We start from the raw sequence: 14,056 nt of genomic DNA on the forward strand, positions 1-14,056 counted from the left end.
GCAGACTTATTATTTTTCCCACACACTTGATTGACAGGACACATGGGGCCGCGGGGAATGGGCTTCACTGGGCCTCTTCTGAGGCCGGGAAGAGGAGGGAAATGACAGACCTGGGGTCCTTTGGCAGCCCCTCCCCCAGGGCTGTGGCCTGGGGGTGGAGAGGGCAGTGGGGCAGGCTGCTCTCTCCCAGCCCTGTCTTTTGCCTCCTTCTAGCCTTTTGCTTTTTCTCCCTTCAGGGTCAGCACGGTTCAGGGAGGAAACACTTGGCAAAGCTGTTGGGAAAGCCTCTGGCACATAAGCTCCCGTGCTTTCTAGGGCTGGGGGAGGGTGGGCAGAGGGCAGGGTGGGAGTGAGCGTCCGTGTCTCTCTCCAGGCGACTTCTGGGATCACAAACGTTAACCCACCGTGAGCCATTAACACACTGTGAGACCCTTGCTGGAACTGCGTTTCCATTTCTGTAAAGTGGATGCCTTGAAGCTGCCTCCGTGGTAGCCCCTGAACAATGCCGTCTTCCTCTTCCCAAGGTGTGTGAACAGTTAGTGTCCTTCAAGATTTGTTTATTATAAGTTTCTACTCCTACATTGTGATTTGAACAGTCCCAGTGTGTCAAGGGCATTAGACTAGAAAGTTGATTAAGAAGGTCAGTCGATGCCCTCAAAGCACAGGAAACTCGTGCTTACTGAGCTTCTACTCCACACCAGGCCCTGTGTGGATTGTCTTATAGAATTCTCACATCAACTCTTGGAAGAGACTATTATCAGCCCTGTTTCCCCCAATTTGGCAGAATTTCTTAAATTTCTTAAAATCCTGCAGTGGCTTCCCAGAACTTGCATGAAATCCAGACTCCTCCCCATCCCACCTTTCCAGCCCATGCCACTTTCCGATTTAGCCAGTCCTCTGATGGACAGAACATGCTACTCCTACTGGCTCAGCCAAGGCCGACAGTACTTCCCCAGCCCCATTCATTTACCTCCACTTTTTCTCAGGCCCAGTTCAAGTCCTGCTTCTCCCCAAAGAAGGGCAAGGACCAGGGGAGGCAAGTGAGGTGCCCAGGGAACAAAATTTAAGGAGGCCCTCTCTCCCAGGTGCCAGTCCTGCACTTGCACCACCCTGAGAGTGAGGCCTCCTTAAATTTGCCCAGTGTGCCTCACTTGCCCCACCCTGGTCCCAGCCCTGCCCCAATGTCCCTGCGCCCAGCCCAAAGGACCTGCCAGTCCTCTGATGCCCCCACAGCACTCCCTTGTGGGTCCTGACACTGTGCCGTGAGGGCGAGATTTGATTCCTTGCATGAGTGACCATCGCTGCAGGACAGGGGCCACTTTTCCTCTGTCCCCATCCCAAAACCAACAGGGTGCAACGCTTTCACACCTCCAACCTTCAAGCTGCTCCCCCTCTGCACTCTTCTGCCCTCTGCCCCATCTGCCTAGGAACTCCAATTCATCTTATAATCTATATAAAAAGGATGGTTTATCTTTGCAGTGAAATATTACATAGCCGTCAAAAATGACGTTTCCACATGGGTGTAGGGAAAGACTTTCCAACCATGACTGAAAATCCAGAGGCTATAAGAGATAGATGAATTTTACTATATAAAAATTTTAAAATTATATGGCAAACACCATACGTAAAATCAAAGGTGAATGATAAACTAGGAGAAAATCTTTGCCATATATATCATAGATAAAGGTTTAATATCACTAGTATATTAAAAAAACTGTTAAGAATTGAGGGACAAATAACCAAAAACCCAATAGAAAAGTGGGCAATAGAAAAATGGGCAAAAGAATGGATTACTTCAAAAGGAATATAAAAATTAGCCTTAAATATGTGAAAAAATATTCAACCTCACCAAAATAAGAGAAATGCAAATTAAAACTACACTGAGATACCATTTCATACTCATGAGATTGGCAAAAGTTTCAAAACTTGACAATACCTTCTTTGGCAAGGTTATGAAGAAACAGGCAGGAATGCAACTGGTACAATGCCATGGAGGGGTATCTGGAAATATCTTACAAAACTCCATACACATTTGCTCTTTAATCCAGTAATCCCATTCCTAAAAATTTACCCTGAAGATACACTTCCAAGCATATAAGACACATGCAGAAGCTTTGCAGCATTATTTATAATCATTTTATGGTCATGCATAGGAGAGTGGTTGGATACACTATGGTATGCATACACAGAGTACTATGCAGCTATAAAAAACAATGAGGAAGACCTCTATGAATGGTATGGAGTGTCTTCCAGGAGACTGAATGCATAAAGCAAAGTGTTTAAAAAGCATATATAATATGCTATCTTTTACGTAAAAAAGAGGGGAAAATTTTAAAACATATATAAAAATGTGCTAGTTTTTACAAAAAGCAATAGAAGTGTAAGCATCAAACAATTAAGTTGGTTACCTACAAGAGGGGGATGGGATAGAAGGAACACAGGAGAGAGTGTTCTCTTAGTATACCTTTTTGTATAGTTCTGACTTTTGAAAGTGTGTTAATATTCAACCTAGGGAATTCCCTGGTGGTCCAGTGGTTAGGACTCCATGCTTCCACTGCCGGGCGCACAGGTTCAATCCCTGCTCAGGGAGTGAAGATCCTGCATGCTGCACAGCACAGCCACAAAAAAAAGATAAAAAAAAATTCAACCCACTAAAATATAAAATTAAATCAATAAGAATGGGAAGGAAAAATCCCTAAAATTGAAAGAAAACTGAAAAAAAAATGAACCTAACTGTATTTCAAATAAATATTATAACCACATTGAAGAGCAGGAAAAGAAAAAAGGAAGGAAGGACTAATCAAAGTTACTTATGAACACAGCAAAGGCGGGTTAGAGTGAGAGAAGAAGGTTTGTTGATTGTAGCAGTGTGGGTGAAGCAATTCCGACACTATTTTAGATGTAATACAGGACTAAGCAAATGAGTGAATGTGTTGATGGTTTGGGGAACCTGGGTTTTCACTGTGAAAGAAAGGCATAAATATGGTATGGGGGAAGACAAGAAGCAACCCTGTGGAGGTGGATTGGATTTGGAAGTACTGGTGTGGACTCATAATCTCTCACATATGAATATGTAAATGTATATGCATGTTGATGTGCACGTGTGTATACATGTATATGTATTATGAAAGTTATGTATATGTGTTTATACATACATGTATTTCCTAGTTCTGGCCCTTGAAAGGGCCAAGAAGCAAAGACATTCAGCAGCAATGAGCACACCCAGAGCCCAGATCTTGGTCTCTAATACCATTCCCCACTAAAAGGAAGCAGGGTTTCTCAGAGAAATTACTGATTTCCAGCCTAGCACCAGGCAAGTACAAGACGAGCCTGGAATCTCTTGTTATGCCAGAAAGTAAGAAAATGGTCCATAACAGGGATGGTGGCATATCAAAATATCACGGGAGTTAGCTTAGAGGGGCTCCTATGGGTCAACTCTGGGCAATTTAATTGCCCAAATAATTGCGTACAGTGAGAAGTAATAAACTCTTGGAAAAACAGAAATTCATGAGACGGACAAATAAATACATTTTACTGCTTACAATAGTAAATGTATACTGCTTGCAATACAAATAAATTCTACTGCTACAGTAGAATGCCAAGGGCCAACTGGTAAATATGGAGGTAATGCTGGAGCTGGAAAAGCATCGATTTGCAGCAACCATCGTCTTAACAATTGGATCAGGCAAGAGTCATCAGTGGGTACTACGTCTCGGGGGAAATCAATGAAGAGCAGGGTACTTAAAAGTGTCTCCCCATAGACTGCGCACTAGTTATAAGGGAGAAAAGAGACAATCCTCATAGAGTGGAGAAATTGGCAATACCTTGACCGGGAGATCAAGATTAAATCACCAGTGAGGACCAGTGAGTGCCTCCTGATGTGATTGCCTGAGAAGAACCCAAGGTTGTCCAGGCAGGATTCTGCCAAGAATGTATAACCTGAATCTAATGACAAGGAAACATCAGACAAACCCCAAATGAGGAACATTTAATGAAAAATAAGGGGGCATTTGTATTCTTTACAAATCTCAAAGCCCTAAAAGACAAATAAAGGCTGTGAAAATGTCCCAGATTAAAGAAGGCCAAAGAAACATAACAACTAAATTCAACACCCGGCCCTAGACAGGATCCTCGGTGGAGAGGGATATGCCATAAAGAACATCCAAAGGTTAACTGACGAAGTTGGAACACACCACGTAGAGTGGTAATTAGATAAAAGTATGCATGAATGCTACATGCATTGATCAACTAATACTATGGTTATGCCGGGGAATATGCCTCTTCTTAGGAAACACATACTAAAGTATTTAGGGGTAACACCCTCAAGTGGTTCAGACAAAATGTGTGTGTGTGTGTGTGTGTGTGTGTGTGGGTGGGTGAGAAAGAGAGAATGATAGAAAGAGACAGCACAGATGATAAAAGGAAATGGGGTAAAATTTTAACAATAGATGATTCTAGAATATAAAGATGTAAGGGTCTTCTTTGTATTATTTTTATTTTTTGCAGCTTTTCTTTAATTTGAAATTATTTCCAAATAAAACAATTTTAGATGTATGTTCCAACATTTGAATGACGTTCCCTTCTCTGCAGGTGCAGACCCTCCTCTGCCAGGAGACCCCAGGCAGGCGGCAGGCCAGGGGGCAGTTCGGAAATCAAGCCATCTGGGTTCAATGTGGCCTTGAGCCAGTGCTTTTCCTCTCTGTCTGCGCTCCTCCTCTGTAGGGCCATACCCACCTCCTGGGTTGTTAGACAGTTGAAACAGGTTATGCTGGCGGGCCATGCAAAAGGCAGGATCACCGTGAGCTCTGCAGGGAGCAGCGCTGAGAGCTGCCTGCAGCTCCGAGAGCCACAGTGCCCTCCCGCAGGACTGTGACCCCGGACAGGCACTGTCCCGGGCTAGCCTCTGGTGGACTGAGCCTCTCTGTGTGTTCTTGCCCTGACCCTGACCCCCACTTTTCTTCGGCTGGCATCTCCTTTGGGGCCCACTCCTGGTGGCTCTCTTGGCACCTTGCTGGAGCCCCTTCTGGTGAGGGATCAGATGGCATTTCAGTGTGCATTCAGCATGGCCCCAGCTTTCCTCTCCCAGAGGAACCCGCTGTGATAGTATAGTTCTGGTGAAAAGAATGGTGGTCCCCGGAGAATAGTCTGAGGACTTTCCTGGAGGCCCTGAAATGGGCCCTAAGACCAGGTCTGCCTTGACAAGGATGCTGGGCCTCCTCCTTTGCCCCCGGCCTGCCACATGGGCAGAGGCGCTGTGCTGCTGTCCCCAGTTGCCCCTCCAGGCTCACTCTGCACCTCTCACTTGGCTCTGTCCCCGGAGGCTGACCCCACAGACCAGAGCAATGGCCCCTTGCCCTCTGCCCTCCTTCCTGTTGGCTCAGCCAATGGAGGCCCCGGAGGAGCCTGCAGGGAGGGAGAGAGGGAGGCTGGGTGTTAATGCCTTGTCTCTCTGTCTTCCAGGGCACCTCAGGTCACAGCCCAGGCAGGGTGGTCCCCGCCACAGCACCCTCGCTCCCTCTGCTTTCAGCAGCCTCCCTCCCCTTGCCCCTTCAGCCCCAGAGGTGTAACGGCTCCCGCTCCCCCGTGTTAATAGCCCTGGGGCCCTGCACTGGGTCCTGTGGGTTCCCTACGTCCTGTGCTGGCCTTTGGACTCAACTCTCTTCAAATTGCTCACTTTGAGTCTGCCACCTGCTTCCCGCCAGTCCCTGCCTCGTGCAACACCTGTGGAGGGAGGCCAGGCCCTCCCCCACAGACATGTCAGGTGTGTGTCTGCCCTTGAGGCCCCGTTACCACGCTCAGTGAGGGGACCCACCACGAAGCCATTCACGTCGCAGAACAGAAGCAAGGGCTGCCACTTCAGCCTTCTTCTGAGGCTCACGGCTTCCCGTTCCAACTCTATTTCATTTTTTCATAAGTTACTGCTAACTGAGAAGCATTATAAGAAGGGAATTAAAAGAGAGAAAAGTTGGTGGAGGAATGCCTTTTTTGCTTGTTTGTTTGGTTAAACCTTTTGTTATCAACTCTTTAGGAGCCTGATTCAACTAGAGGAACGTGTGGCAGAAGCCGTTCTTCAAAATTAGTTCCGAGAGACACGCAGGCTCTTTATCATTCATTCTATTAAAATCAAAATATTAGCTAATGCCTCTCGCGCCGTCAGAGCGGGCCTGGCGACTCCTCTGATGCATTGTCCTGCCTGAAAGTGAAGAAGGCCTCTCATGCCGAGACCTCTGTCAAGTCCCTCTGGTCTCCTGCTCACACCATGACAAACTCTGATGTGCTGTGTCGGAGACACTTGCGGGCCCAGGACAAAGGCCCAGGGCCGGGTGCGCAAGGCTGCCCCTTCCTCGGCCCTACCCAGCACTAGAGGCCCCCATCCCCTTGGAGCCCAGGGTGGCCTCGAGCAGAGCGGGAAGGCCCCTCCTGGTCCCAAGAGTGTGGTTTCCCATATCCAGGGCCAGAACTGATTTTGAAGGGGGTGAGGGGAGTGATGACTCTGGGGCCCTGAGGCTTAGCAATCGAACTGCTTTGCATGTTTCCTTGGATTCCCCACTGCAGCCTTCATCTCTGGAAGGAGTACCACAATGCAAATGAATTCCTTTAATCTCCCAGGAACAAACAAACCTGGATTTCAGCACTCTGAGCTCTAGAGTCACTGAGAGGTAACATGGTGGTGTTTATAATCGGGCCCTGAGGGATACAGTGAGGTTCTTAGCTCAGTGGAGGCTCATCGTCCTTGAGGACTGTGGGTGGGAACAGAGGCCCCAGCTGAGAAGAGCTGGCTAAGCAGGGTCTGTGCCTGGTGGCCTGGGTTGCAAAGTAGATGAATACAGGTCCCTCAGGGGTCCTCCTAGCTGGCTGGGAGTGAGGGAGACTGCACAGGCCCAGTGCGGGGGCTGCAAAGTATCAGAGAAGGCAGAGATTCCTGGAGACTCAGTGAACCAAGGAGGGCTTCCTGGAGGAGCTGGGCTTTGACAGATGGTTAAGCAGTGGAAAGGAGAGAGGAGAGGGAAGGGCAAGGAGAACTGTGAGTGAAAAGCTCAGAGGTGGGGGTGGGAGTGAGATGGGGTGGGAAATGGTCAGAGGGAAGGCTGGAAGGACCTTGACTGCAAGCAAAAGTATGAATTCTTCCTTTCTTCCTTTTGTTTCCTTGAGCAATCCGAAATTCACTATTAATCTCCCAAGACCTATCTTGTTGATAAATGTTGATTTCCCCTGCACACCTGTTCATATTTCTGATGGAAATGTATTATAAAATCACTCCATTCGGCTGGTGATTACCATGGTAATCAGGAACGCTCACCGGCAGGCCAGCACTCCTCTGAAAACAAGATTCTGAAGATACAAGCTTTTTCACTTACGATGTGCTTGGGGAGAGAGGGAGTGAAGCAGGAGTGGGGCGGGGTGTAAGGGGATGGTTTCCTTCTCTGCAGAAGTCTTGGCAGACAGCATGGCCCCCAGGGCCTGGGAGGGCTCTCCAGGAAGATGGGGGAATGGAGCAGACAGAGGCCAAGTCAGTGGGGGCAAGTCCTGCATACCTTGGTGCTCTACAGTGTGCGTGCAGCTGAGGACAGCTGTGCAGGATCCCAAGCCAAGAAAGGATCTGAGCTTCCAGGTGCCCAAGATCAGGAACCTTGGCTAGAATTTCATTCAGTGTCCCACATCTGCCACAGGAACCACCTTTAGGTCTCCTGGCACATTACAAAGATACCATCATCATCACTATTATTATGATTATTTCTCCCTATCACAGGATTATAGATTAAGGCTTGGTAAAAAGCCCCAGATGTTTGAACTGTATTATTTAGTCCTGATGTACTCTATTTTAAATTTTCAAGACCTCCAACCAGACTGCTCGGCTTTAAATCCCAGCTCCACCACTGACCGGCTGTGTGACCCTGGGCAAGTTACTGAAACTTTCTGCTCCTTCTCACCTGTAAAAGGCAGATGATACAAGTTTCTAATGCATAAGATTGTTGTGAGGGTTGAGTTAATACATGTAGCACCGTTATAATATGCCTGTCTTAGAGTAAGCACTCAAAAATGCCTGGGATATAGCAGAGCCTCCCCTCTCAGTGGACGGGGAACAGGGAAGACTGAGAGTGCAGCTAGTATCCTGGACTTTGCACAAACATCGCCTCACCTCCTTCTCCTGACACCTCCGTGTAACCCTCTCTGAACAGTAGGCAGGCTGGAACCCCAAAGCCCCATCTGCGTGGTGACAGTGGTGGATCTGGGCTGGAACCCAGAACCCCTGCCTCCTTGCCCACAGCTCTTTCATTTTCCTTCCCAAAGATGTTGCTTTTCTGGCCTCTGGCTGTTCACCCCAAACTAGGACCCAGTCACCCCTTACTCTGACTGCAGTCCTGGGAAGCTAAGGCCTAGTGAACATAGGATGCTAGGACCGTCACATCCTAAAAGTCTGCATCCTAAAACATCTACAGCTTTCAGTCACTCCTGTAACTGCCCATACGTATTAGATGTTGCCTAGTGAAAACCTACCACCATAATCATAGCAGTAGTTGCATATATTGCGCTCACTGTTCTAGGCTCTACACCACCTTCTCCGTTTAATATGTGTCACCAATGGAATTATTCTACATGGTGCCAGACATCACATAAGACAAATCAGCCCAGGAGATGCGGGCTCTGCCTTACAGAACTCGCCCCAGCAGCAGCTCACAGGCCATTATTCAGGGCCCTGCAAACTCTGTGCAGTGATAAGGAAACTCCACCAATTTGATCGTTTATCTGGCTGCAGCTTGAGGAAAGATATTATTTCAATCAAGATAATGATTCTAGTTCTTGGACGGAAATGAGGTTCTTTTTTATTGCCTCGTGGGTGTGCCAGCAAGATCTGTCTTGGGGCTTGAACAGGTCACGCACAAGTTAGAGGGTTTTCTTGCGACCCGAGAGAAAGTGTAAACACGATGGAGAGTGGAAAAGAGGAAAACATACACGCCAGGCCTATGAGGTGACAGAATAAGTTCTACTTGGACATTTATAGGCATTAGACAAAACCTGTGGAACCAAAATTCGGAAGATAAGTGTGCAGTGTGAGCCCGATAGCCTGCATTTCAAGCGAGGTAAATGGCCTATAAAGGTAATAATGATAACGAAGCCACATAAACCAGACGCAGCTATGACAACAACTTAAAAGTCTTCTAAACCTGCCTGTCACGTACGGTAGACTCCCTTCGTAACTTTGCTGACAGACTGCTCTTTCAACACCTCCTAGGACAGGGAGCTCACCAACAAAGGAGCCCACGCCATCGCTGACCAGCTCCTATGTTGAGAAAGTATCTCCAAATTACACAGTGAAGTCATTTCATAAAAGGAAACCACAACGAGAATTCACAAGGTGCTGACACTGCAGTAGATCTAAACACACTTTGGAAACAATACACATTTCAGTGAGCTATCGAACGATACGCAAATGACATTAGATGATAAATGCAGTGAGACGGCGATGATTTGAATTAGTGAATTTCGTGAAATTTTAAATTATTTAAAATATTTGGAAATTTCAAGGACTGTAGCACAGCATCTCAAGCTCTTTTATAGGTGATTTGCTTTAATGAGGAAATAATAATAATTTGCAATTCTTATATCAATTGTTTATATAGTAACTCTAAGGAGTTTGGAAATGTTTATAAAGGTTTTATGCCTTTTGAACATTCCACTGAGAGCTGACTTGGTGAACTGCTCTCTCTCCGAATAAAAGGTACATTTCAGCTCAACCCGTTCTGGAATAGACCCAGTCTTACTGATTCTTGAGGACCAAGTAGGTGGTGTCTTACCGTACTGCAATCAGACTCACCAAAACTTTGAAATCTAAACCACACCATTGTCTATATGTGTAGACTATCATCGGCAAGTAACCCCAAATATGGGTAATATTGGTTGTCACCAGGGGAGGAGCTGGACTGCTTGGGGACAGAGGTGGGAAGGAGATTTTTCACAGTATACTTTTTGGTACTTTTGCATGTAGGGCCATGGAGCTGTATTACCTATTAAGAATAAAATTATACTTTTAAAAAGCACATAGTTATTTCAGTGAAGACAGACTTTGACACCATTGATTTCTATTTTAATGCCTGTACTCTTAAAATGCAATGAAAATTACTGCCAGGTTAGGTGAAAACTACATTTGGCTGTCTTCACAGCAGTGATGCTCATGGCAGGGTAGTGAATGTGACCAATGCCCCACTCAGACCCTTTTTCCTGCTGGACACCCAGCCAAGGAGAGACTTGCCTTGACACATCTTTGCTCAGCTCCTCCTTCCTGACCCTGCTTCCCTCTCCCTTACAAGCTTTCCCTAATGCTCTCTTTTGCTACATCATGTGCACCTGAATCCTTGTCTCAGGCTCTGCTTCTAGGGAACCCAACCTAAGTCAGTCACCAATGGCTCCAAATGCAGCCCTCCTGCATCTTTCCAGAGGATTGTCCCTGGTGATAGAAGCACACATGAGCCTTTGTCTTTGAGGGCAGAACCATAACCATTTTCCTGCCCAGTCAGAACCACCAGTCTGATATCATATATCCCATGAAAGGCTGCACAGCAAAACGGTGACCATCCACAACAGAGTTCCCACAGCCAGACCCGGTGGGACCGCACAGCACTCTCCTTCCCCAGGACAAATGAGCAGGAGGCAGGGGCAGACCCAGAAGGCCTGCTCCATAATCAGACATCCAGTGACGTGCAGTGGAAAGTCAGCGTGAACATCAGCTCTACCAGCTGAGCAAACTCGAACAAAGTATTTAACTACTCCGAGCTTCAGTTTCCTCATCTGCAAAATGGCACTACCTGACGGAGGCTTTGTGAGGCTCAGATGAGGCAGTACTGTCAAGCGTGCTGCAAATTGGCAAGGCTACATAAATACTGGATGTTGTTCTTGACATTTGGAACAAGCAAGCTTCTCCTGCTTGCTTGGAACAAGTAATTAATTAACCTTTGTTAAATAAATAAACCCCAGCTGCTCCTCATCCTGGGCATAGTACCTAGAGCTCCCTGTGTGAAAAGCAGCTCCAGGGAAAAGCAAGTGGACATGGGGAGCACTGTCCTGGTGACTGTCCACCTGGAGCTTAGAGTATGTCCCCGTCACTGATCTCATGATCCTTAGTTGCAGCTGTCTGGAGAAGGCTGTATCTCTCCCTGTCTCTCTCTCTCTTTCTCTCACTGAGATACAAGGAGTATGCCCAATGTGAATTTCCTGTAATCTATCCAGTGTATATATTCATCTCAAATACAACCTCAAACTTGTTGCAAAATCCATATGGCCATTTTCACATAATGAGTCATAAACTGGCAGAAACTTAATTTTACTTACATAGATGAGGGACACTTTACTCCATCGTGATTCTTTGTGGAATTCATGAAGCCATTTCAAGCCCTGTACCACCTGGCCCTGCCCAGTGTCACCAGTGTTTCCTCCCTTCCCTCATTAGACCCATGTCTATGACAATCTCCATGTGAGCCACTGGGTGTTCCCATCCTGGCACCTGTGCCTTGTTCTTTTCCCCCTGGAACAGCCTCCCTCCTCCATCAGCCCAGCTCATGTCTCTCTTTCCCCAGGAAGCCTCCCCTAACCACTCTCATCACCAGCATTTCTGCCTGTGCAATACGGGCCAGAGCAGGACGTATGCCCTCTCATAAAGTTCTTTCATGGTCTCATGTGCAGATGTCGTCTCTTCCCACACTGGACTGACAGCTCCTCCAAAACAGAGCCTGAACCTGCTGCTTCTTTTGTAGTGCCAGGTGCCTGGTGAATTAATAATATTCTCAGATTGAGTAATGGATTGGGTCATATGACTGCTCTTAGTTTAACACACTGTTAAATGGCCTATATGAGAATTTACTGTTCTAAATAAGGTCACCCTAGCAGCAAACCTGGAACTGTACAAACTGTCTGTGGCCCCAGGGTTAAAAAAAAAGTGCACATCATCCTCATACCAGAGGAGTCCTGCTTTCCTCGCACACCAATCAACCACAAGGGAGCGACTCTCTTTCATGAGCCAGTGGGTGCACCCTCCACTCAGAGGGCAGAGCCAGGGTTCAAATCATGTACCTTCACAGCCTTACATCCCTGGGTCCAGCCCCACCCAGCCAGAGGCACCTTCCAGAAGAACCGAAAGCCCGACTCCATCAAGGTCATGCTCCCTGCCCCAAACAGGGAAACCCACCCACTTCCCAGGAACATTGTCAAACCACAGACCTAAGAAAGCAGAATTCAGACTCACAAGCAACGATGCCTTCTTAAATTTCAGGCCAGCAGTTTTCCAGCAAACCTGCTCATTTCCTGCAAAGAGAAGAAAGGGATGGAGAAACATATTAGCATCTGCTCTGGGTATCCTTCAGCTGTTTCGTGGCCGACCTCTGGCTTCTGCACCTTCTCTGCATTCTCACTCCCAGCGGCACTCTCCCCTCCCAGGAACAACGTGTGCTAGTTGGGGGGGGCGTCCCTGGCAAGATCCCCCCTCCTCCGGCCATGGGTTCAGCCCATGTCGCCTCCCTCCCCCTCGCCGGCGCCATGCCAGTCTCAGATTGACCACTGCCTCCAATTCCCTGAAGGCGCTGGGCTTCTTCCCGCTCCGGAGTGAGGCCTCCTCTTCTGTAGCATGGGGTTGCCTAGCAACCCCGCGCGCCAGCTCAGAAGGCCCTCCTAAATTGGACCTCACAGCGCAGGGCATCTCCTTGTACAGCTGCCTGAATCTTAACAATCTGGTTCTGAATAATAACACAATGGTAATTGCATGCATGGGCCCCAAACTACATTTAAATAATGTTCAAGAGCTGACACAAACCAACAAAGGCCAGAAAATGCATTTCGGAGGTTGACTGTAAGGCCAGGCAGGACATTCGGTGCGGGAGGGAGTTGACACCAAAGACTTGAGTTAATGACAATGTCAACCTGAACTGTGAGTTCTCCTGCCTTTCTGCCTGAGCACGCCATCACTTTAATGTATTTTAGGTGAGTTTGGGATCTGTAGAGCCAATTAATGCCCAGAGGTAGTGATGCTTCAAGACAGGATGCCCTTTAGTTCTTCAGCAGCGTATGGAGATTTTTGGAGGGGGTGGGGGTGGTGAGGATACAGGACGAGAAGGGAGAACTGTGCCTGAGTGATTTCCCTTGGCTTTTACAATCGTGGCTAAATACATTTTAGAAGGTAAGAGAAAGAACCTACCAAGCAAGAGTGCAAAGCACTTGCTACCTCAGCGAGGGACAAATTCAACATGACTGATGTGTTTCAGGATAAGAAGTGAAGGCAGAGAGGCCTTGACATTGGCTAGCACGCAGACTGAAGCAGCTTAGTGTGGCGTGGGGAAAGGCCACGTGCACACGGAGTCCAGCCTTCAATCTGTGTCCCTGGCAGAGGGTAATGACGAGCTCTGCGCAAGGCAGGAGAGTCTTCACACGCGGGGAGCAGCAAGCTGGCAATCTGCTCCTCGTGGAGTGATAGCAGCGAGGGCCAGTTGATCACCCCTGACAATTTGAAAGCCTGAAGCACTTTTTTTTTAAAAGCTCAAAATCGTCCTGCAAGGGACTTAAACAGATATTCACACACCCGTGTTCATAGCAGCGTTACTCACGGTAGGCGGGAGATGGGAGCAACCCAAGTGTCCACGGGATGAATGGGTAAACAAAATGTGGTCTATGCACGTGATGGGATGTTATTCAGCTTTAAAAAGGAAGGAGATTCTGACATATCCTACAAGATGGATGAACTTGAGGACATTATGCTAAGTGAAATAAGCCAGCCACAAAAGGACAAATGCTGTATGATTCCACTTACATGGGTATCTAGGGTAGTCAGATTCATAGAGACAGAAAGTAGAATAGAGAGGTTACCGGGAGCTGGGGAGAGGGAGGGGAATGGGGAGTTCATGTTTAATTTTGGGAAGATGAAATAGTTCTAGAGATGGATGGTGGCAATGGTTGTGCAACAACATGAATATACTTAATGCCACTAACCTGTACACTTAAAAATGGTTAACATGGTAAATGTTATGTTATGTATACTTTACCATAATTTTAAAAAAAATCCTCCTGCAGTAAC

The 14,056-nt window shown here is 47.3% G+C and overlaps 1 protein-coding gene across 5 annotated transcripts in view; it reads right to left on the reverse strand.

Annotated features, from left to right (window-relative positions):
• ZBTB7C (zinc finger and BTB domain containing 7C) overlaps positions 1 to 14,056 on the reverse strand; it is a 374,701-nt gene that overhangs the window by 136,941 nt on the left and 223,704 nt on the right. For 4 of the 5 annotated variants that reach the window (XM_068563650.1, XM_068563648.1, XM_068563649.1 and 1 more), the window contains one exon: positions 12,239 to 12,297. The gene's annotated coding sequence lies outside the window, so the exon portion shown is untranslated. Of the gene's footprint in view, positions 1 to 12,213; positions 12,298 to 14,056 lie in introns of those variants that run through there. The other variant, XM_068563651.1, reaches the window with a different exon arrangement.

Source organism: Eschrichtius robustus, chromosome 14 (assembly GCF_028021215.1).
Source record: "Eschrichtius robustus isolate mEscRob2 chromosome 14, mEscRob2.pri, whole genome shotgun sequence".
Taxonomy (NCBI): domain Eukaryota; kingdom Metazoa; phylum Chordata; class Mammalia; order Artiodactyla; family Eschrichtiidae; genus Eschrichtius; species Eschrichtius robustus.